This window comes from Pinus tabuliformis, chromosome Q (genome assembly GCF_031772625.1).
Source record: "Pinus tabuliformis cultivar Carrire ecotype Pingquan chromosome Q, CPIR1, whole genome shotgun sequence".
NCBI classification, from domain to species: domain Eukaryota; kingdom Viridiplantae; phylum Streptophyta; class Pinopsida; order Pinales; family Pinaceae; genus Pinus; species Pinus tabuliformis.
The window spans coordinates 827,750,106-827,773,581 of record NC_142296.1 but is presented as its reverse complement, the minus strand read 5'-3'; positions in this window follow the sequence as shown (position 1 = coordinate 827,773,581).

Genomic DNA, 23,476 nt, shown 5'->3' with positions numbered 1-23,476 from the left:
TGAGGAGGACAACATATTATTGTTCTATAATTTTCCCTTCGGACAAACCTGTTGCTATGTTTTAGCGAGCCTAGCGATAGTGAAACTCATTCTTGTCTGGGTGGACAAGTTTATCACTATTGTTTTAACGAGTTTAATGACAAGGATAACTCGATACTTTTCATGTTTGGAGAGTTCTAAAAGGGACAAAAAGGAAACTCAAACAGTTCTTTTTCGTAGCATAATCCCTTAAGTCTGAAAAAGATTAAAACAATACGAAAGGGATGAGTTTTCGATAACTTTAGCGAGCCGAAAAGACAAGCGCTCAAACTTTTTAATGAGATAATCCCTCAGGTCCGAAAATTTTAAAATATACAGGAGGGATGTCACTTCCAATCACTTTAGTGAGCTGGAAAGGCCAATAGCTCGACAATCTTTTCATATTTAGTGAGTCTGAAAAGAGTTTAAAGGAGACTCATTTCTGAGGAATGAGTGGCGTTTCGGCTAGCAACTGGTTCCAGGTAATCTTGGAACTTCTCAAAACATGGTGATGTGAAGAGGATGGCTAATAAGACCACTCATCGCAACCGTTCCTCAAAAAATGTAAACAATCAAGTGGAAGCGTATGATCGGTCAAAAGAATGGAGGTGATGGAGGGAACACAACCAAGGTTCAAAAGGCAGATAGAATGGCAATCACAAAGGTTATTTACCGAAGGTGGGTTCATTTTTTAATGAGCTTGAACTCTGGGGGAACATATTCTCAAAGGCGGGTTTATTTTTTAATGAGATCAAACCTTGCAGAAACATTGCTCATTGGCAGGTTTATTTTTTAACGAGCTTGAACATTGCAGAAACATTGCTCATTGGCAGGTTTATTTTTTAACGAGCTTGAACCTTGTGGAAACATTGCTCATTTGGCAGGTTTATTTTTTTTAATGAGCCTGAAACTTGCAGAAACATTGCTCATTTGGTGGGTTTATTTTTTTTAATGAACTTGAACCTTGCGGAAACATTGCTCATGTTCCTTTTTATGTAAGCTAGGAATGACCAAACTAAAAAGCTAAAAAAAACTAGAAAGCTAAGGTACTATTGAGGTTAGGTAGGATGGTTTCGTCCATGGAACAGTTCAAACGCTTCCTTTGGTTTCATCCGTAGCATAGATGAAGGTGAATGGTGGATCAGACCAATCACCTAACCTAAGAAGTTGAAAAAACCAAAAGGCTAAAAAAATCTAAAAAGCTAAAAAATGAAATTGGTTTTTTTTTTAATTTCATAAAAAGGTTTGCATGCCCCCAGGCATCGAGAAAAGGAGAGTCTCCAGTAACCATATGGGAATCACTGTGGTTAAGTAGGATTTTTTTTGTCAGCAGTTAGACAAAAACATTTCCTTGGCTTTGTCCACCAGTTAGACAAAGGTGAGTGGTGTGTCAAACCAATCACTTAACTTACAGGGAGATTCATATGGTAGGATGGTTTCGTCAATGGTTAGTCAAAACATTTCCTTGGCTTCGTCCATAGATTGGAAAAAAGTGAATGGTGTGGGATGGCACTTCCAATCACATAAACTACAGGGAAACATATCTTTTCAGCTAGGCCCATCTGCCAAAGCAGACCAGGGTGCATGCCCCCTAAGCTTCGTTACATTCACCGGACTACTCGCTGGAATTAGGTGGATGGAGTGAAGGTTGAAGAGACACTCTTGATGCAAAGAGACCATTTAGGGATGATGTTTGACTTGGATCTATGTTTGAACTAGGAAATGAAAGCTAGTCAATAAGTTGGACAATTTGACCTTCATGCGGGAAACACATCACTCGAAAGAGTGTGGAAACAATGACTTCCATGCTGTACATAGTCATGTCCAAGGAGCAGATTGTAATCTAACGTTCCTTGGACTACCATCACGTTCAAGTGAATGGTTTTCCTTCTCAAAGTTATGGGTACTTAGGAAGGATCCCTAACGGTTGACTGGTTCCTTTTGTTGACAAATTATGTGTAACCGACATAAGCGTTGGTGAACCAAGCGCTTTCCAAGAAGTTGAGGAAAGGATACTCATTAAAGCCCCTTCATCTATGATAGTGCCAGACACGACCATTTTGTACACTTGTACTATGATCTGGAATGGTACATTAGAAGGAAGGTGGGATCTTGCTAGTCGATTCCAATCAAAGGAAGTGACTAGACTACTTGGAGGGAGTACTGAACAAACGGTTGAATTAACCCATTGAGTAGTGGGAACGGGGGGATTTTCCTCCTGTTGTAAAGGAATGGGCGGATTGCCCCCAAGTTCATCGGACTTTGAAGTAACAAAAAGAATTTGAACAATATCATTCTCATTCTCTTCGGGAATGGTATCATCTAAAGGTGGACCTTCTAAAGGCAATCCTAGGTCGAATGCCATCGCGACCTGCTGACTTTGGTCTGGTATGGACTCAGAAGATTCACTCTCAACAATAGGTGTTTTGACCGACGGTTGAGTTGTGGCAGTCATATTTTCAACTAGTAAAGGACTTGAGGTGAGTTTCTTGTATCCAGATGGAAGTCACTGCAGTGAAGCAGGAAGGTTACGCAAAACTCTTTTGGCCTCATCCAAAAAAGGACAATGAGGAAGGTGATGGTCCCCTTCACATAATCCACATGGAATTTTGAATTTTCCTTTCTGTCTAGGAACTTCATTTTCAATAGTTGATGGTGTGTTGTCAACATGATCGCCAGAGGTTGATGACACCAGACAGTGCAAACGGGGAGACCATTCTCTCAATATCCGTGGAAGGTAAGGACAATCTCAATGAAAATAGTTTCCTCTGCAAATTACACAAGGACATCTAGGAGATTTAGTGTGTGGATTTTTAGTAGATGATTCATGGTTGCCCCCTTGCTTAATTGACTTCCTCTTCTTCTTCTCCTTCCCTTTCTTCTTCTTCTCAGCTACTTGGTTACTAGTATCACTATTTTCACCAAGAGAAGAGGAGGAAGGGGAGGGAGAAACAAATGAAGTAGAAGGTGAAGGGTCAACTTTTGCTGATTCGATTGCTAAGGAATTATGGTATTTTGAATGACAGAGGTTGAGAATAGCCATACCGGTAGACCAATTGTGATTCCTGGAAGGGACAATGTGGCCATATATGGAGCACCAATATTTTCCAAAGAAGAAAATGGACTAGGATTCTCTTTAAGAGGGATTCCTTGATTGGTGGACTCCATTATCTCAACCTAAGACCAACGAAGGAACAGGGATGTTATTCTAAATTAGATAAATTTTAATGATGCTTTGACACAACTTCGCTTTTTCAATTTTTAAGAGTCGAGAAAAAGCTAAAGATGACTCTAGTCCCCTTCAATTTTTAATGAGCCTGAAGTGACAAGTGCTCAGATGGACCTTTTCTTTTACGGAGTCGAAAAGGAACGAAAGTGACTACTCTGGAAATCTAGATAGAGGGATTACCAAACCAATCGCAAAACTCTAATATACACCTTGGTGATAAATTAAAGAGAAATTACCAAGGACTTATGTACGACAGTCAATCTTCCCGAATGTTGTGTTCAGTGCATTGCGATAGATAAGGTGGCAAACACAGCTTCCTATGGATAAAGGATATAAGCTTATTGTGGTCTCCCAATATATACTCGACAGTACGGCCAGCACAGGTCCGTGCTAGCATTTGTCGTATCAAAGAGGATGAATCAACCAACCTTCGATGAAAACGATAATTACTAGATTTTATGATGCCAGAACACGTCTCTAGCCTAGACCTCTAGATGTGTTGCGTTAGGTTCCAAAGCATTGTTAAGTTCATTGAAATTTATTTTAGATTTGATCTTGTTTAGAATTTTTCCTTTCAAGGTTCACCATGTACTGTAGATGTAAAATTCCTAAATATGCAATCTAAAATGATAAACAATTGTTGTTTATTTTTAGAAATGAAAATCCTAGCTACTAGGGAAAGAAGATTACAATTCTTTCAAACAAAGAGCAAAGAGCACACACTAAATGCACTTTTCCTAAATCATTTTTCGCACACAATCTAAATGCAAATTCAAATGCATGTATTTGTTTTTCGTTCCCTTTAATATAAAGAATGCCAAAAAAGGAAAACTAAGTATAGATCTGAAATATTTTCTTCAAAGCGACATTTCGACAATTTCTTTTCAAAATGAAAGGAAGACTAAACGACACTTTTCAATTTCGAATAGAAAAATTCTTTCGACACTTCAAATATTAACAATTCAAATCAAATACATGACAAAAATTTCAATTGACTATCTAGAGAAGGAATACTTTACGACACTTCTGTTTTTGACACAAAACAACAGTTACGACACTTTTTGCACCAAAACGATAGATCGATTTAAGAAACTTTTTGACAAAGGGTTTGTAAATGATGGAAAAATACATTAAAACATTTACTAATCCTGATCAATGGAGGCTGGTCTATGTAATGTAAGGAGGCTTCGGCAATGAGATACTATTCATAAGTAGAAAAAAACATTAAACAGAGTTGAAAACAAGGACAAAAACCCAAAATTTCAAGGAGGGAAATAGGATTACTCAGTCATTGCACCTATGCTTCACAGAAATAGGGATGCATCTCACCTACTACACTCAGGAAGTGTAATGCATACTAGCTTCTAGTGACAGACAATGCAATGGGCCAAGGAGCACAACTGAGATGGGTTTTGGCTCAAATTTGCAGTTGATTTCAGTGATTGAAGCTGAGCTATTATGGATATTAAAGAGAAAAGTATAGGGGTATGATCTTTGGAGGCTATTGAGCTACCAACAGGGCATCTAGAATGTTTGTAAGTCAGATGTTCAAATCATAAACTAAACTAGAGATTGACTGAAGCAACATTCATATACTTTACAATTGCAGAGAAAGAGTAGTTCGAAGGCTATCTAGCTAACTTCAAGCTCCATCTATAGTTTATAAAACAAAAAATCAACAACAACAAAAAAACTATTTGATCCCCAGTGGAGTTGCCATTTTGTTTCTAGGAAAACTAGTGTCTTTTCGATTTGCTAGTCCCACTAGGATTGACAGCTATCCTAGAAACAAATAATCAAAGCAATTTGCGAGTTCCTCTATGTATGATAGATAAGAGAGAAGCAAAGGGACCAACCTGGATCTTCCGCTTGACTCCTTGCTTGATTTCTCTCCCCCTTGATAGAGCTTACAACTCCTCTCTTGCTTGTCCCACATAGAGAATACCTGTATAGACAAAGTAACAAAACACCATCAAAGCATCTCGATCTATTATATCATAAACAATGCAGAATCAGAAATACATTGAACATACAATGGCATTCACAAATAACAAGATTCACGAGTACATAATTGTATGGAGGAAAACTCAAAGAACTTTATTAAAATAGAATGGAGAATTACAACCCAACTGTCTAATCCAGCATCATCCTCCCAGAGTCAAAGCCCTCTTCACTTCATGAAAAGCAAGATCACCCAACAATATAATGCTCCTTCTCAAAGACAAACTATTAGCACTTCCTTACAAATTAAAAAATTCCAGCCTCTAGATCTCTCAGATGAGGGATCCATTTATAGATGTCTGTAAAGGTGTGAGTCATCTCTAAGTTTTTGATTAGTGTCATTCCACTTGTAGTTCTTGGTTCCACTTGGAGATTTCTTGGATCTCTTACTCATCCCTGGGCAAATTCAGAGAGGGAAGTGTCATAGGAGAAGTTTCTAGAATATTCCATGAGCATCCACTTAGCAAACTGTCTCAGCCATTTTTCCATTCTCGGTCATCGCACCCCATAGAAGGCCTCTTCATTATGTATCGCACCTGGCTAGTGTAGGAGTTAGTATGCATCGTGTTAGGTTCCTATACCAATAGGTGTCATATTTCATGATTGACTGTGAAAATGCCAAATATGATCATCCTTTCCATGCTGCAAAGGTTCCATATTTCCCAAAAATAGAAAAATTTAAAAAAATGTAAAGAGGGTATGCCCTAAAATAAAAATCAAAGGGCAAGAAAAATGAATTGGTCAAGAAATAAGAAAATGAACCCCAAAGAAAGACCAGGAAAGTGGCTAGTCAAAATGACACTACTGTACTACTTGTGGAAAAGAAATTCAAATCACGCAATCAGTGAATTTGTCACACTTGATGGGTGGCCCAACAACTCAATCTTGGGCAGTCCATGTTTAAATTTCTTGTTTTAGAATAGAGAATAAAGGTTTGTCCAAACAGTTCAAGCTTGGCAGATCACTAGCTAGGTAGAGAAACAAGGGTGCTCAACAGTTGAATCTGAGCCCCTGGAAGAGATAAGGGCAGACTTAGATAGGAGGGCAGTCAAAAGAAAAAAAGAGAAAGGGTTTGCTAGTTCAAATGCACCCAAACAAGATGAAGAAAAAATGCTAGGTGTAGCAGAATGGGTAGGTAATTCTGGTGTTGCAGAAGCTTGGTGATCAGCTTTAAAGTGATCTATCTCATGGGTATCCCAAACATCATGGCAAAGTAGCTACAGTTCAGTGAAGCATGACTGATTTCCCCTCTCATTTCCCCAAGAACACTTACTAACATCCCCTCAAGGACATTGGGATCTACTCAGTGGTCCTAGCTCATTTCATTTTATGAGAAATACTAAGTGAAACTTTGTGTTCACTTGTTTATAACAAGCCACATTTCTTGTGTAAAATAATCACTTCATTTCCCTTTCATTTCCCTAAAAACCTAAGTTTCTACCTTCTAAACTTAGCATTCTCCTATCATTTGTCATATTAACACTCTAACTTTATTATACAACTCCTATATGAAGTTTCCCTACCCCTACTACATATAAATAACAAAAAAAAAGCCCAAAAACATTATAAATATCCCACCCTGGCCTAATATGGCTATATTTTAATTTTCTTGGGAGTCATTGGTCCACCATGGGCCAATAACAACCCACCATGTGTTCCGTCGAGATTTGTTTGACCTTTGGTTAAACAAATAACCATAGTTCACTGCGCAATAACAGTGGGATTTAATTAATATTCGGTTAATTAAATAACCATAACCGCATACCCCGATAACTCAAAGTTTTTTAACCCTGCAATGCATGTAAAGCATTAATGTTTGGTGGGCTCCTGCGCCATAACTGCCCACCACCTCCATGTTCCATCTACCATTGGATCAGGCCCTCCCCATCCAACGGCTCTCGTTGATATCGGAGCCGCTCCGACATCTGAACATTAGCACCCGATAGAAAGCAGTTTTCCCGCCATACCCCAGGATGCGTGTCTTCAGCTCATTGCATCAGGCTCATTCTGCCAGAAACCGCCCTCGTACATAAGGCGGTGCGATAGAAACCACAAACCGCTCCCACCTCCCGCTCGCCATGTCATCCTTCCACGCCAAGGCCTGCGTCACATTTCGTCTGTTGTGTCCACCATGTCATCTGCCCATGTCAGCAACCACATCATCCGCCACGTCACCTTCCATACTCCGCTACAAGAAAAAATTACGTCATGATGACGTCAGCACAAAAAGTGCCAAAAAGGCCGAAAAAGCCCAAATTTGTCAAAAAGGCATGAAAATGATGGTTTGGTTTATTTTCTATTCGTTATACTGTGGGGACTGTGCATGTGAATTACGTCCAATTCACCACCAACGCTCCAGTCTGCCACCTAGGCGAGTTCACGCTGTAAACACGACCCCCTCAGCTCAGTCTGCAACCACATTTCGTGCCACACACCTGTAAAACAGGTATTTACTCGATAGTCACCCATAAACCCTGTTTTTATGAAATTTCTCTGTTACAATCACCTGAAGAGCTAAACTCAAGTTAAATGTGTTGTTGCTTGCAAGCCTCTGCTCCTAAAGTCACTGTTAGACCATTGTTTCCAAGAAAAACCTGCAAATCCTGTTCTCCTCTACGAACTGCCCACTAAACTGAAAGTCGAGCTCATTCTCGCCTGCAAAATTACCAAAAAACGCCTGCAAAAGGAGCGCCCTTTCCACTAATTTTTTTAGCTTCCTGACTAAACTCTGCAAACTCTATTTTTACTATGAATTTCACCCAGCAAGGCAACTTCCTGAAGAGAACCAGTCTGCAATTTCCTGAGGAAAAACCACGGCCAGTATTCTATTTTCTATTCCTACAAAAGCTCTAACTCCAAGTTAAAATATCATTTAACAAATAGAAAATGGAAGCTCCAGTGGCCTTGAATGTTGCCCCCTTGAATGCCCCACATAAGGAATTGGAATGGATACCCATTGTTGACAATGACTTCCAAATTAAGGATATGATGGGTTACGAATCTCACCTGCAAGCCTTTTGTGAAATTAGAAATAGCTATAGAAGCAGCACTGATGTCTTCGGAATTTGGGAATCCAACATGCCTATTTATTACCTCCCTTCAGTGAATGTGCTTCCTGATTTCATCCATTTATGCTGTGCAAATTATGAACCCACACAAAGAGCATTTATGGCTCCAACTGGGTCTGTGCTCTTCTATATTACTCCTCAATCCATAAATGAGATGTTGAACTTCAAGCCAACTCAGCCTCTGGCTCCTTTCACCATGAAATTCTTGCTTGACCAAGGTGAAAAACTGCCTAGCTCAGAGATAACAAGAATGGCTCAGTTGTTTAGGAAACCAAATTGCCAGCCTTATCAACATCCTCCTTATCTCCAAGTCTGGTTCAATGAGGTAGGGAGACTCATTATAGACATGATATCCTACATTTTAGGATTCAAAACCAGTGAGTATGTTGATGAAACTGTTTTGGTATTAATGTCCATATTCACTCTAGGACGGCCCCCTGCTATCAAGTATGATTATGCTACCTTCATAGAAAATAAAATCCATGAGAAATTCATGAATCTGGAGAGAGAAAGAGTGTTCAAATACACATCCTACATATATCATTTGTTGTTGTACTATCAACCTGATAGTTTCCAAGTTCCCCTTAAAAAATTGGACCTCAAAGGTGAAAGGAGGTCTGTGATTTTCTGGACCTCAGTATTCCATGAAGTCCACAACTCCCAATATACATACTGTGAGTCCATTGACCTGTTCATATATCCAGCCACCTACTTGTTGATAACAACTCCTCCTGCGAGGCTCTCTGCTGAAATGCAGAAAATCCTACATCTCTCAAAGGAATATAGTATTGGTGACTGGTATTTTTACCAAAACCACACAATGATCAGGATTTACGGCTGTCAATTAACTTCCTACAAATTGCCGAAGTATGTCTCTATGAGACTCTTTGCCCTATAATACTACCGGCAATTTAGCAGTTCAGATTTGACTCATTTCTACGCTGCTAGGAAAAAAGCACAGCTCAAGATAAGACATCAATTGGGCCCTTTTATCTTCAATAAAAGGGAAGAAGCTTGGGAGGAAGCAGATAAGATATTAAAAGATCAACTTATGCTAAAACAAAGCTTTCATTCGTCACCATATGACCCTGAACATTTCATAAGTTTTAGAAGAGTCAAAAACAAACTTACAGGATATGTGTACCATAAAATCCCTGAAATTGAACAATATGCTAATCAACAGGAATGGGTAGAAGGCACACTAGTTGAGGAGCTTACTGATGAAGCAAAATTAGAAAAAGAAATGAAATATCTTGACCTGGACTCTTTTGGACAGGTGCCTTTCACATTGCCTCAACACCTTGGAGCGGGCACATCATCTGCCACAACTTCACAACAACCTGCCCAAGAGAGTACTCCATCTGCAGGTACATCCAAAGGCAAGGAAGTGCAGCATTCACAGCAGCAGGATACAATGGTAGACCGTCCAGATACAGCCAAGGAGCAAAGTCAAGTGCAAGGCCCTTCAACACAAGCAAAGGTAACTAAAATCCCTGTGTTACAAACTCCTCTCAATGAAGAAAGAGCCAAGAAAAGGGATAGGCAGGAAGAGACACCTACAGGTGGATCCACAGAACAGCAAGGAGAAAAGAGGCAAAGGTTGAACCCTTACTCTGAGGAAGAATTGGCAAAAGAAACAGCAAGAAACTTAGGGGGTGAGGAGACAACTGAACAACAGGCTCCTCCAATTTTGGAGACATCAACTAGCTCTTTTCAGCAAGAGCAAGAGAGGCAGCATGGTGTGGAGGTTACATTCACCAAGCAACAGAGCAAACAAGGCTCAGATATCAAGAAAGCATTCACTGAAATAAAGGCCAGAAATGAGCCAATAAGGTTCCAGCTGTATAATCAATTGCTAAGAATGGCTCCCACCAATCAACAAAGGCTAATGGCAGCCTATGATATCCAAGAATGGAAAATGACCCTTAGTCACTTCAGGCCTACAACGCAGCAGCCACAGTCAGCTTCAAGACCAATCTGGAAGTCCTCGCTAAAGATATCCACCCAATGGACCAGATTGAGTTACATAAACAAACTGGAGAAATGGTGTACTCTACCTTGGCAGACAAAGAATTATTGGCTCACAGACTGCAGAACTCATTGCACAATACTTCTACACAATTGGAATTATAGAAGGCCTCCTCATTAGCCAAGGATAATAGAATCAAATCCTTGGAGGAAATTATTATGGAACTGGGACATGATCCCAAGGATCCCAAGGGCATACATACCTTAATAAAAAAGAAAGAAGAAGATATAGCAGCCCTCAGAAAACAACGTAAGATGCCAATTACAATGCACCCTCAGACCATAGAAGTTGCACAACACAAAGAAGAGGAGGATGTGGTAAGTTTGATAATGAGGATGAATGAAAGGCTAGCAGAAACAAAGAAAGCCTTGGAGGCAGCATTGCAAGGAAAACAGGGAGATTTGGCCTCTCAACCAGCTCAAACAGCTGCAATTCTTACAACTGCTCCTCCTACAACTACAACAACAGTCCCCCCCAGTTGTCCCAGAATCAACAATAGGTACCTCAACTACAGCAACAGTTACAGCAACAACAGTAGCAGGACAAGATGCCAGCCTGAGCATGGAAGATATGATGAAAGAAATAAAGGCTTTGGAACTCCAAATGGAAGAGTTAAAAGAAGCCAAAGAAAAACTGGCCAAGATAGAAGTAAATTATGACAAATCAAAAATAATTGTGGCTGAGTAAACAAGAGAAGTAAAGGCCCTGGAAAATAATGTAAAAGCCTTGGAGAAGGACCCTACTCTTTACAAAACTCTGGCAGAAATCAAAACTATTTTGTGGGCTAAAATTGGCCAGTCCATCACTGATCAATGGACATCAATCCAAACTATTCATGACCAGATTGAATTGATAGTGATAGCTCAATTTGAGACTCAAAAAGCCAGAGCATTATTGGCAAACAAACAAATAAACTAATTCATTTTTTTGAATACTCATACCAGAGAGCAGCTAGCAGCAATAGACATTCAGGACAGAACAGATACAATTTTGACAGTAAAAAAGGTGCTGACCATGAGGAATTTTGTACAAACTTTGGAAAGAAAGTGCCAAGAGATGCAAACAAAAATAAATGCCTTCAGAAAAAAGTTTGCAGTGTTGCAAAGCAAAGGGTTACCTAGCTTATTGACCAGCAATGGAAGACTATTGACACATCAACAGTATGCTCACAAGGTAAATACCTATGTTACCAATCAAATCACGGCATCATCAAGCAGCACAGAAGAGACAGTACCTCCCTCTAGACATAGTTTATATGACAAATTAGAAAATTTGTTCTACATTGAACATGAGATAACACATCTTTTTGAAGTCCAATCGAATTACTACAGGTATACTGAAGCTGATGAGACATTAATAAAATTACAAAGACACTAGTTGCCAATAGATCAATGGTGGCAGAGCATGCTTGAGGTTTTACCAAGGTAATTTTGGTTCTCTTTCTTTGATCATCTGCATTAAATCAAATTCCAATATACAGGTAACCTATCAAAAAACCAAAATAACAAAGGAAAGAATTCACGCAAAGAATTCATTAAGGCAAGATCAGGCACAGGTGACAGGGCCGTGACAGCAACTCAGAAACGCAAATCAAGGAGACAGCGGCTAGCCGACTTGATAAGTCAAAAACTCAAAGATAACAGACCACCTAAGGCAGCCAGTACAGCGTAGTAACTTCTGTATTCATTACGCGTTGTTTCCAACATCATTTATTGCCTTTGAAGAAGTAGATGGATAAATTTACTGCTTGATATTTTCCCTATGGGATATTTTGTAATTCTCTTTGTATAAATACCTCCTCAATATATGTACTATTGTTGGCTGGTGAATATCATTCTGGACTTGCGCTGTAATGTTGAGAAACTTTCTGAATAAAGATTGCTGGAATGCTTTGCTGGTGAACTTTCTGTTGTGGGATTAATGGCAGAAGAATATATTGCAGAATTCTCGTGTCACTTCATTGAACAATAAGTCTTTCTACCCTTGCTTTATTGTTCTTATGTTTTACATATCATCTATATATCATTTTCTGAATTGCAGGAAGAAAGGATAACCCAGAAATTACTTGAGTGTACTCTATGTTAAATTCCTGTCAATTATTATGTTTTCTTCAGGACTAGCATAGGCAAGAATTCTTGACTGCTCTTGTCTCCCTGGTTCTTTCACTCTAAATATCATAAAGGAATTCTTAATTACTCCTTGGTAATATTTATTCAATTTCCCTCTGTTAGCATATTGAAATATTATTGATTGCCTTTCATTCCCTGACTTCATTTCATCTTATTCCAGCTTGAAAATTGTTCTGTGTTTAATTATCTTGCTCTGCATTCCTCCTAGTGCCAAAGAAACCATACCAGAGGTTCATTTTCAATTGACTCCATTAACCCAATGGTCTGAACTTCTCTCATCTTGTAGTCCTTTTCTACTGAATGTCACCTTCCAAACACAAAACAAATACTTGTGCTTCATAACTAGCCTAACATATAACAAAACAAATCTAAATCGAAAAGAGATAGCCCTCTCTGGTTGCATATTGGCTAGAATCTGCAGCTAAAAGACTGGTTAGTGGTTACCTCGACCATATTCCCTTTTCTCAAGATCTTTTTGGGAACAACCTGAGTGATAACATCATTGGCAACTCCACTGGGGAACTGAATGACTGTTTGTTACTGCTATCTATTTTGTAAAGCTACAAATGGAGCCTAAAGTTAGCTAGGTAGCTTTTGAAACTGTTTTTGTTGTGCATTTACAGAAGTAAATAAAAGCTGCTTCAGTCAAACTCCAATCTAGCATTAGGATTTATACAGTTGTCTCAAAAATTCTATCAGTTTCCTTTTGTTTTCAAAAAAAGATCCTTAAGAAAAATTCAAAACTTTGCAATTCATACTTTCTTAGAAAAATATTGTAAAAAACAGCGTCCCTTAAACATTTCCAGAAAATACCAAAAACAGAACTAGAAGCTGGCTCCAAAGAAGAAAGTGTGTTACACTAGATCAAACCCTGATCCTAACCCTCCAGCTATTTTTGAAAATCCTAACTTAATCTCCAAGACCCTAAGAAGACAAGAAAGTCTAGAAAATTCTGTTGATGTAAATCTTGATATAGTTCAGCAAAGTTTGACCCAATCTCCTCCTGGGAGAGCAGCAGTCTTTTCTGTCAATACTATAGCCTCTCCGAGTTCTTCATCCACACCTCAAAGTATCCTTTCCACTCCCCCATCCACTGCACATATTTCCACTACTGTCCCTGTTGTTCCAACTATCTTATTTCTTCCTGTTGTCCCATTTATCCCTGTAAATATGGCAAACCATTATGCTCCTCTCCAACTGCCTGCAAATCTAGGGGCTATGCCTCAAGATTATCAAAGCAAAATTACATATTTTGATGGCACTGGCTCCTATACAGCCCAGAAACACACTAAGAAAATGATGGACTACTTTGAGAACTATGAAATTGATGACAACGATGTCAGAATGGAAATTTTTGTTCAAAGCTTAACTGGTGAAGTAAGGACCTGGTTCAGGGCACTTGGTCCAAACACAATTGCTAATCTGGATGCCCTGTACCAAACCTTTTTGAACAGATGGGAAAATAAGAAGCACCCATTGCTGATAGAACTCCCTGCTAAAACAGACCCCAACCCAAAGGAACCCACAGTTGAGGATGTATCAGACTTACAACCATCAAGTGACCAACCATCCACATCCTTTCCTCCAAAAGAAAATGTGAACATCTCCCCTGAAAACAATTTCAAAGCAGATTCAGGTCAGAACAACACTCATGATGAAGAGAAGGTCACTAAAAATACAGCAAAAAAGGAAAACCATGCTGCTTGCAATACAAGAATTCAAGTGGAAAAACCTTTTAACCTGGAAACAGAGATAGGCAAACTGAAAATAGCCATTCCTCTGTCTGAATTGGCTAAAGATGAAGTTTACAAAGAACAAATCAGTAGGTCACTTCAAATATCAGAGAATAGAGATGCAGTCAATGTTTTAGATGACCAACCAAAACTGATTTTTGGTCCTGAGGTAAATGGTAAAACAATAGATGGAGGAGTTTCGCCATTCTATGTGAGCTTAAATATTCATGACAAGGTGTTGCATAATGCAATGTTTGATTCCAGAGCTTCCCATAATCTGATGCCTAAGTCTATGATGGAAAGATTGGACCTAGATATCACAAGACCATACAAAGACTTGTTCTCATTTGATTCCAGCCAGGTCAGGAGTCTAGGCCTAATCAAATATTTGTGTGTATCTCTAGTACAATACCCTGCCAAGACAATCTTGATGGATGTGGTGGTAGCTGATATCCCACCTAAGTATGGAATGCTTTTGTCCAAATCTTGGGGTGAAAAAATCTAGGGATCCTTGCAGCTAGACATGTCCTATGCCACCATTTCAGTCTTTGGCCAGCCAAAGAGATTGTACCGGGAGACATTGATGAAATATGTGGTCAGCAGTCAAGAGAAACCCGGAAATTTCCCCATTTATTCCATGCATCCAGATATGGATTCATTCATCTTATATAATGCTGAAAGGTGTCCCAAAGCTGATGTCAAACTCCTAGAATCAGCAAAAGCAAAGAATATAAATGAACAATCCAGTGCTCAAGATCAAAAAATTTTTGAAGTGGTTGACGCAACAAATGAACAAAAAATACCATATGAGTTACAAAATCCAAATCTTCCCACTGAGAAAGTTTCCAAAACTCTAAGGCTAGTGGTAATCAAGAAATCTTATGGTACTTAGAGTTTGATGGGTTAGTGAACAAATTAAGAGTAGGGGCAAGCATTTGGATACACAACAAGAAAAATGACCATGCTCAAGGACATGCATATAGGCTCGATTTTAGATGTACAAACAATATGGCCGAATATGAAGCCCTTTTGCTGGGACTCAAACTGATTAGAAGTCTAGGGGCAGCCAAGATTTCAATTCTAGGGGACTCAGACTTGATTATCAAACAGATAAAGGGAAGCTTTGTTACAAATGATCTTAGGCTAAGATCTTATAGAGGGACAGCCATTGAAATATTCAATACCTTCATAGAATTTCAGCTCACCAAAATTCCAAGAAACCATAATTTGCATGCGCATAGTTTAGCAACTTTTGCCAGCACTTGTAAGCTACCATTTGAGCCCAACCACCACTTCACTGTTGAAATCAAACACAAACCTGCTATTTCGGATAATGTAAAAAATTGGCAAGTGTTTGAAAATGATACCCAAATCAATAATTTCTTGACTTTGAAGGAGGAATTTTTAAGTACCAACATAGACACAAGCACCATTGAGGATCAACAACAAATAGACAAAAGTGAACAAAGTATATCAACTGAAACAACAAATTTGATTTTGCATCCAACAACTTTTGATAACAAAAATTTACAAGAGTTGAAGCAAATGGACCTTGATGAAATGGCTAAGGGAGAATCTGAAGTAATTGAACTAAAGGATAATTTTCTGCCCACAGGCCTAACCCCTTTGTGTAGAAACTTTTTCTACAATTATCTAGCTCTGATACCATGTAGAAATTTTGAATAATTTAACACATATTCAATGGAGATTATCCTGATCATGTACTAATGCGGAAAACATACACAATACATAAGCTCCTCTACGTTGATCAAGAATATAGCAGCATCAATAACAATAAAACATCAAGAGCATTCACACATTAACACAGTATGTATCCCGGGGAAAGCATCTCGCTAAAAACCCCACACTATCTGTATATTAATGATTGAGTCATGTAACATTACACAGCATAATACTTCTCACAAGTATCTCCACTTCTGTTACACACAATACAACTCAGATCTGATCTCCAAATCTCTTCCACTGCTTGCCTGCCTCCACTGCTCAATACCTGCTCAAGAACTGATGAGAATTGCTTCCCAAACTCGATTTTCACCTGCAGAATAGTCACTCACTCTTTGTGGACGTGAGAAAAGGCTAAAATGCGGGCCAAATACGTGAGCAAACTCATTGGCATACTCAATCCTTTGATTGTGCAAGATCTGGTGCACAACTATAGTCACAACTGATAGCAATCTGATTCTCTACCACCTGTCCCTGTTGAACTGAACATGCACTGACATGCAACTGAGTTAACTGATGTATTCTTTAGTTGTATTATGAGTTAATAATTAGTTTAACAACTCATCATTAGTCTATCTGCAGTTAGACTAACTACAACTAGTTTAACTAAGTTAAACTGAACACAACTCCATCAACTGTACCTCCAGTCCACTAAACTCAACTCACTTGAGTTCTAACTGAAGTCATGCATGCAACAACTCAACTGACTCATAAGAAAAACGAATTTCCTTCTGACAGCTGCATGTGCCACTTCCGTAGCTCAAACTGAAGTGCTCCAAGAGAATAAGATTAAGTTTATAGTCCAAATATTATAGTGAGATAATAATATTTGACTTTTCTATTTTTGACAGCCAGTCTAAAAATAGACTTGATCACTCACACTGTGATCACTCACACTTTCATCAAAAATAGAAGTCCATCTATTTTCCCAACTTGATCAATCATCCATAAACATAGACATGATCCATATGTCTAAAAATAGACATAGTCTAAAAATAGACTTGCGCCAAAAATAGCCTGCGGGCCCACTTAGTGAAGGCGACTCTTTTCACTAAGCTCCATCATCTTGTTGCAATCTCAACACTCCCTCTCGACAAGATATGGATTATCAGCAACCCCTATCCTGCCTCGGTGGTACTCGAATTTGCTCCTGGTGTTGTAGGGAAAAGTATCCGACTCGGATGACCCTATCCCACTCTAAGGGTGATAGTACCTTAGCAACAACTGTAAAATAAACTACTTAAGGTTTACTTCTTTATGAAAGCAAAAGAGAATGGAGAAATGCACTAACCGTTGCCTTGCGCTTAATGTCGAATCCAAACTCTTCTCTTTGGCTGCTTGCTCCCAGCTCCTTGCTCTTTTGCTGGCCCAGCTACAATGAGATCCTGCAAAATAACAAAGAAGGAAACTACAAGAAGCATGCAATCATAACTGGTTCAAGGATTAGTGTAAACCAAACATGCAATTATCACAATATATTATTGAAACAAGAGCACATAGAAGAACCTCAATAGCTTTTATTAATGAAGAAGTAAAGGTTCTGAGAGTATTACAACCATTGAAGGCTCCAATCCAGCAACACCTCCCAGCAGAAAGAATTTCTCCTCTTCACCTCTCTCAAACAATCACCCAATAGCTCTATAGTGAAACCAACAGCATATCATTACTTTGCACCAAATTCCAGCCTCTTGAGCTCATAGGAGAGAGCTCAATATATAGATGAATTGAGAAAGGATGAGTCAGCTTGCAACTGATGTGTAGCTACCTTGTGTCCTCTCTCTCTTCAGTTAATCTTTAGTTGATCTTCAGTTCTTGAGTCCACTTGGAGAACCTTGCTTCCACTTGGAGAAACAGAGCCTCTGACTCATCACAAGGCGAAATACCTGATCCAAGTGTCATTTTTGGAAGATTCCAGAGCAATGACTCAGTGTGCCACTTGTCCCATCTCGCTCAGCGCAGGTGGCCTTTGTCCCACTTGCTTTGCAACGCAGGTACACCATGGAGCAACTGAGTTTCAGCGCAGAAACCTAGTGGAGCACCTGCTTTGATTTCAGGATTGCTTGTTTTTGAGTATTTTCAGGTGGAGAACTGATCTGAGAGCTGTTGGTTTGCTGACCTTGTTCCTCTAGGGGTAGGAACATCATGTTTAGGGAACTTTGGATCCCTTGGATTATTGACAATTCATGTCTGTTGCTGTAAGGCACAAAATTGTCTATAACAGATGCCCCCTAAAGTATGAGGTCGTTTATCGGGTGAAATGCTTTATTGAGAGGATCCGAAGTTCATTCAATCTGCTGAGAAGCGTCCTGTAATAAGATACAATACAATACATTATTTTTCATACATTTTCATGATCTAGCTGAGGCGGGCATTCCCATGCTCAGCTTTATAAATACATTTTGGTACATAGAACAGACGATTGTCTGATTGTAGACTGATAATTCTCTGCTGAAATTATCATCCTTTGAGAAGGATGATCATCTGCTGTAATGATGTACATATCAAATGTCTTTATGTCCTGAATATATATCGCAGCCCGGATGGATGAAACTAGATCCGGGGTCTTCAATCTCTTCCGATCTTCACTCGATGTACAAGTCGATCCATGTGAGAATTTTTTGAAGTCGAACATGGAAAGACATCGCTTGATTACCGGTCAATGATGTAAACCGTTAACAAGCGCGAGAGGAATCACCGATAAGGATGATGACCCTCAAGGTACGGCAGTACAATTCACATGGCGGGAAAAAAGGACTTGGCGTCGACCACCATGCAAAATCTTCTGGTCGAAGGTCATTGATGTATACCTGTCGCCGGAAGTGAGAAACTTGCCATTGAGGCATGCAAGCTTCAAAGTACTGAAGGGGGTGTTCCTAGATCAACTCCTTGGATAATGAGCTGATGTCGACAAGGAGCGATCCGTCAAAGGAGGGCCTTAATGAATCCCACATCAGTGACACGGAACGGAGCTAGTGATTGTGATGAGGTGAAAACAAACTGTGATGTATGATTCAGGGTGGCGGTCATGAAGTGGATGAAGGATAATGTATGGCAGTGGATGGGACACGGTTGACTCTTTGCAGAACCACATCTCTTGAACATATAACGACACTGATGTGATGGATTGGTAGCATTACCCCAATTGTGGATGGTGTGGCGAGGACCATGGTTATGAGACCGGTGAATGAAACAACCCAACCCGATGTGATACGGAGGACAAAGTGTCATGTTCAAGAGCGACTTGCTACCATTAATGCTGTGAGGTTCTCCCAATTTTTCCCCAGTCATTGTTGACCAGTACCTCTTTATTTTTGTCAAGCTTGAGGAGGATAACATATGCTTGTTCTATAACCTGCCCTTCGGGCAAGCCCATCGCTATGTTTTAACGAGCCTAGCGATAGGGAAACTCGTTCTCGTCTAAAGACAAGTTTGTCGCTATTTAATCATTTTAACGAGTCTAACGACAAGGAAAACTCGGTCCTTTTCATTTTTAGAGAGTCTGAAAAGGTACGGAAAGTTAACTCCAAAAATTCCTTTTTCGTCTTCTAATCCCTTAAGTCCGAAAAAGTATAAAACCATACAGAAGGGATGAATTTTCGATTTCTTTAACGAGCCGATCAAAACAAGTGCTCGATCTTTTTGTGCAATAATCCCTCAGGTCCAGAAAGATTAAAATCTAGAGGAGGGATAGCTCTTCCGGTCCTTTTAACGAGCTGGAAGGCCAAAACTCGGCAAACTTTTCATATTTTACGAGTCAGTGAAAAGAGCTCAAAGAAGACTCGTCTTTTGAGGAACGAGTGATAAATGGGGATAGCAGCAGATTCCAGGTACAGGTTGGAATTTTCCAATCACGGCAGTGTCACAAGGATGGCTAAGTGAAATCACTCTTCGAAGCTGTTCCTCAAAATGGGTAAACACACATATGGAGATGAACGATTGGCCAAAATGGACGGATGGAGGTGATGGCATATAAACACGACCAAGGGCTTTTAATATGGCTTTCAAAGGTTACTTTTCTCAATGGTTATTTACCGGTTCATTTTTCTGAGTGAGCTTGAACTGCTAGGGAAAGATTGCTCACAATTTATGTTTATTTTTTAACGAGCATGAACTCTACACAAAAACTGCTCGATTCTTGCGTTTATTTTTTAACGAGCATGAACATTGCTAAAACTGCTCAATTTATACCAGTCTTAATACAAGGAATGCTTTAGGTGAGGTAATCTTATTTAAGGAGCGATACCTCACTAATTACTCCAATTTGGCAGGTTTTAACTTTTGCCTTTCATCCCTTTTTTATGCAAGCTGGAAACGGCTAATCCTACGAGTTTAATGGGTTAGACCTACGGGTTTAAAGGGAGGACCTAAAAATTTAAAAAATAAATAGTCGTCCCGCGCTTGCACTCCAAAAGGTTTGCATGCCCCCAGGTATAAAGTATAATTTCGAGATTCTGTCCTCTTACTTATTATCCGAAAAATGGTTTTGTTTGCTGCCGCAAACTAAACTCTCTTTTCGGCGATGTCTATCATTAGGTTGCTAAGGATGGTGACTACTTGTTGCAGCAATTTCCTCTCTTTCTTTGAAGACTGCCCCTACTCTCTTTCAAAACATATTGTTTTAATGGGTGAGGCTTGACATTCAAAGATGGTGCCTACTTGCTGCCACAAATAGATCTCCTCCTTAGGAGAGCCTACTTTTTTAGACAAAGGGAGCGATTCTTCCGCTTCACATAACTTTGACAAAAGAATTTTATTCTAGAACAACCCTCTCTTCCTTTTTCGGACGGGGTACGGACTAGTCCATTCTTCTGCGGAAATTAACTTTATACCCAAGGTTTCCTCTGCCCAAGGCAGGCCAGGGTGCATGCCCCCTGGGTCCCAGTTCTTTCTTTCCGAATTACTCGCATTCATCGGGAAGTAGAACCGGGGGTGGTGGCATTCCTTGAGTGAATAAACCGTTAAGGGATGGTATTTGACTATTTGCGATGCGTGATCCTGGAAATGAAAGTTGGTCTACGAGCTTGACCATTCTTCCTTCGTGCGGAAAACACATGACTCTGAAGAGGGAGGACACTATCGCCTCCATGCAATATATATAGTCTCGTCCAAGGAGTAAGTTATAAACCAAGGGTCCCTGGACGACCATGATGTTCATATGAACTGTCTTCCCTTTCAATGTAACTGGAACATTGGGGAGAATCCCTAACGGGTGACTGGTTCCTTTATCAAAACCTGATAGATTTCTCATCTCAGGTAAAAGCGCCGGGCAACCCAGTGCTTTCCAAGCAATAGAGGAAAGGATACTCACAGATGCCCCTTCATCAATGATAGTTACAGCCATCACCATTCTGTAGATTTGGACTATGATTCTGAATGGGATACTGGCTGGTAACCGGGGTCTGCCTAGTTGATTCCAATCAAAGGATACGACTAGGTTGCTTGGTGGTGGGACCGAATATACGGCCGGATACGACCCTGACGATGTTCCTTCCTGTGATAAAGGAATCGGCGCATTGCCCTGATGTTCATCAGAGTCCGTGTTGATGAAAAGAATATGGACAGTGTCATCCTTATCCTCTTCAGTGAGGGTGTCATTTGAAGATGGGTCTTCAATGACGGAGTCATTGGAGGATGAAACCTCTGAAGGAAGAACCGGGTCAACTGTCGTTTCGACCTTTAGACTTTCGTCTGGTCTGGATTCAGTAGGTTCATTCTCAATGACTGACACTTCAGCCGACCACTTGAGCGGGTCAGCTGGATTTTCAACTATCGAGGGATTAGGCACGAGTTTTTGGTATCCAGGAGGAAGTCGTAACGGTGAAACCGGACGATCTTCCAAAACTCTCTTTGCCTCATCTAAGAATGGACATCGGTGGATGGCGTGATCGCCTCCACACAACATACAGGGTGATCTTGGTCTCCCTTTTCGTCCTTCACTCTCGCTAGTTGACGGACTGCAATCAACATGACTACCAAAGGTTGATGCTACCGGATTGTGCAACCTTGGGGACCAGTCCCTTAGTATCCGGGGAATACAAGGACAATCACGATGGAAGTGGGTCCCTTTGCAAATGACACATGGCGATTTAGGCCCGGTCGGTGCAGTGTGTGGATTTTTGTCAGATGTCTTTCGCTTGCCCCCAGTCGCCTTCGCCATAGGCCCCTTCTGCTTCTTTTCTCTCTTCTTCTTTTCCTTCTTCTCCATGGGAGGCTGACTTTTGCCGGCTCTACCTTGCGAAGATGAAGGATCAGAGGAAGTATTGTAAGAAGTGGAAGGCTGGTGGGTAGTTCTAGACTGGTCTGACTGTTGATTCGACTGCTCAGGATTAGTGGCGATCTGCACTACATTAGTTGAAAAGAGCCATACGGGTAGGCCAATTGTCAATCCTGGAAGTGACAATGTGGCCATATGAGGCGCACCAACATCTCCCCAAGAGGAGAAGGGATTTGGACTTCTGCCAAGGTTACTTCCTTGGTTGGTGGGCTCCATACTTTTTCAACTGAAAGATCAACGTGGGAATAACAGGTGATTATGTTCCGATTTAAAATAAATTTTATTAACGACGCTTTAGACGCAACTTTGCTTTTTCATGTTTTAAGAGTCGAGAAAAAGCTAAAGATGACTCTAGTCACCTTCGATGTTTTAACGAGCCCGAAGTGACAAATGCTTGGATGGACTTTTTCAGTTATAGAGTTTGAAAAAGGCCAAAAGAAACTTCTCTGGAGTTCTAGGCAGAGGGTGTGCCAAACTTTTCGCGAAACCACAGGATACGTTTTACGGTACGGGTGGTCGATCTTCGTGAATGCTGTGTTCACTGCATCGCGATCAGTAGGGCGGCCGACACGGCTTCCTATGGATAAAGGATAATTGCCTATAGGGGTCTCCCAATATATACTCGATGGTACATGGGAGCACAAGTCCGTATTAGTGCCACCGACTCTCAGGAGGAATCACCCACCTTCGTAGAGATCGACAGTCACTATGCTTAACGACGCCGGAACACGTCTCTACCTAGACCTCTATGTGTTTGCGTTATGTTACAAAGCGTTGTTATGTAAATTGGATTTATTTTAATGTTGATCTTGCTTAGCAGTTTGCCTTTAAGGATCACCACGAGATGTATATAACAAATTCCTGAATGCAGTCTAAGATGAGAAGCAAACTTTTCAATCTTTCAACTTTGAAAACCTTAACTACTGAGGGAAGAGAAAGGCAAATCTTTTCTCACAGATCATAGAGCACACACTAAATGCAATTTTTTTCTAAATCGTCAAGCAAACAGTCAAATGCAAAATGCACAATGCATGTATTTTCTTTTCCCTTTCTTAATGTGGATGGGTTACAAAAAGAAAGTCGTTATATAACTTTGATTTCGATTTAAAGCGAAAGTAAACAAGCTTGTCCAAAATCAAAAGACACCTTAAGATTTACTTGCTTAATCACTGGAAATGCATGAAATCAAACCATAATGACGAAAGTAAAATGACTAATCAGCTATGGACAGCAAACAAGCTAACTCTTTAGA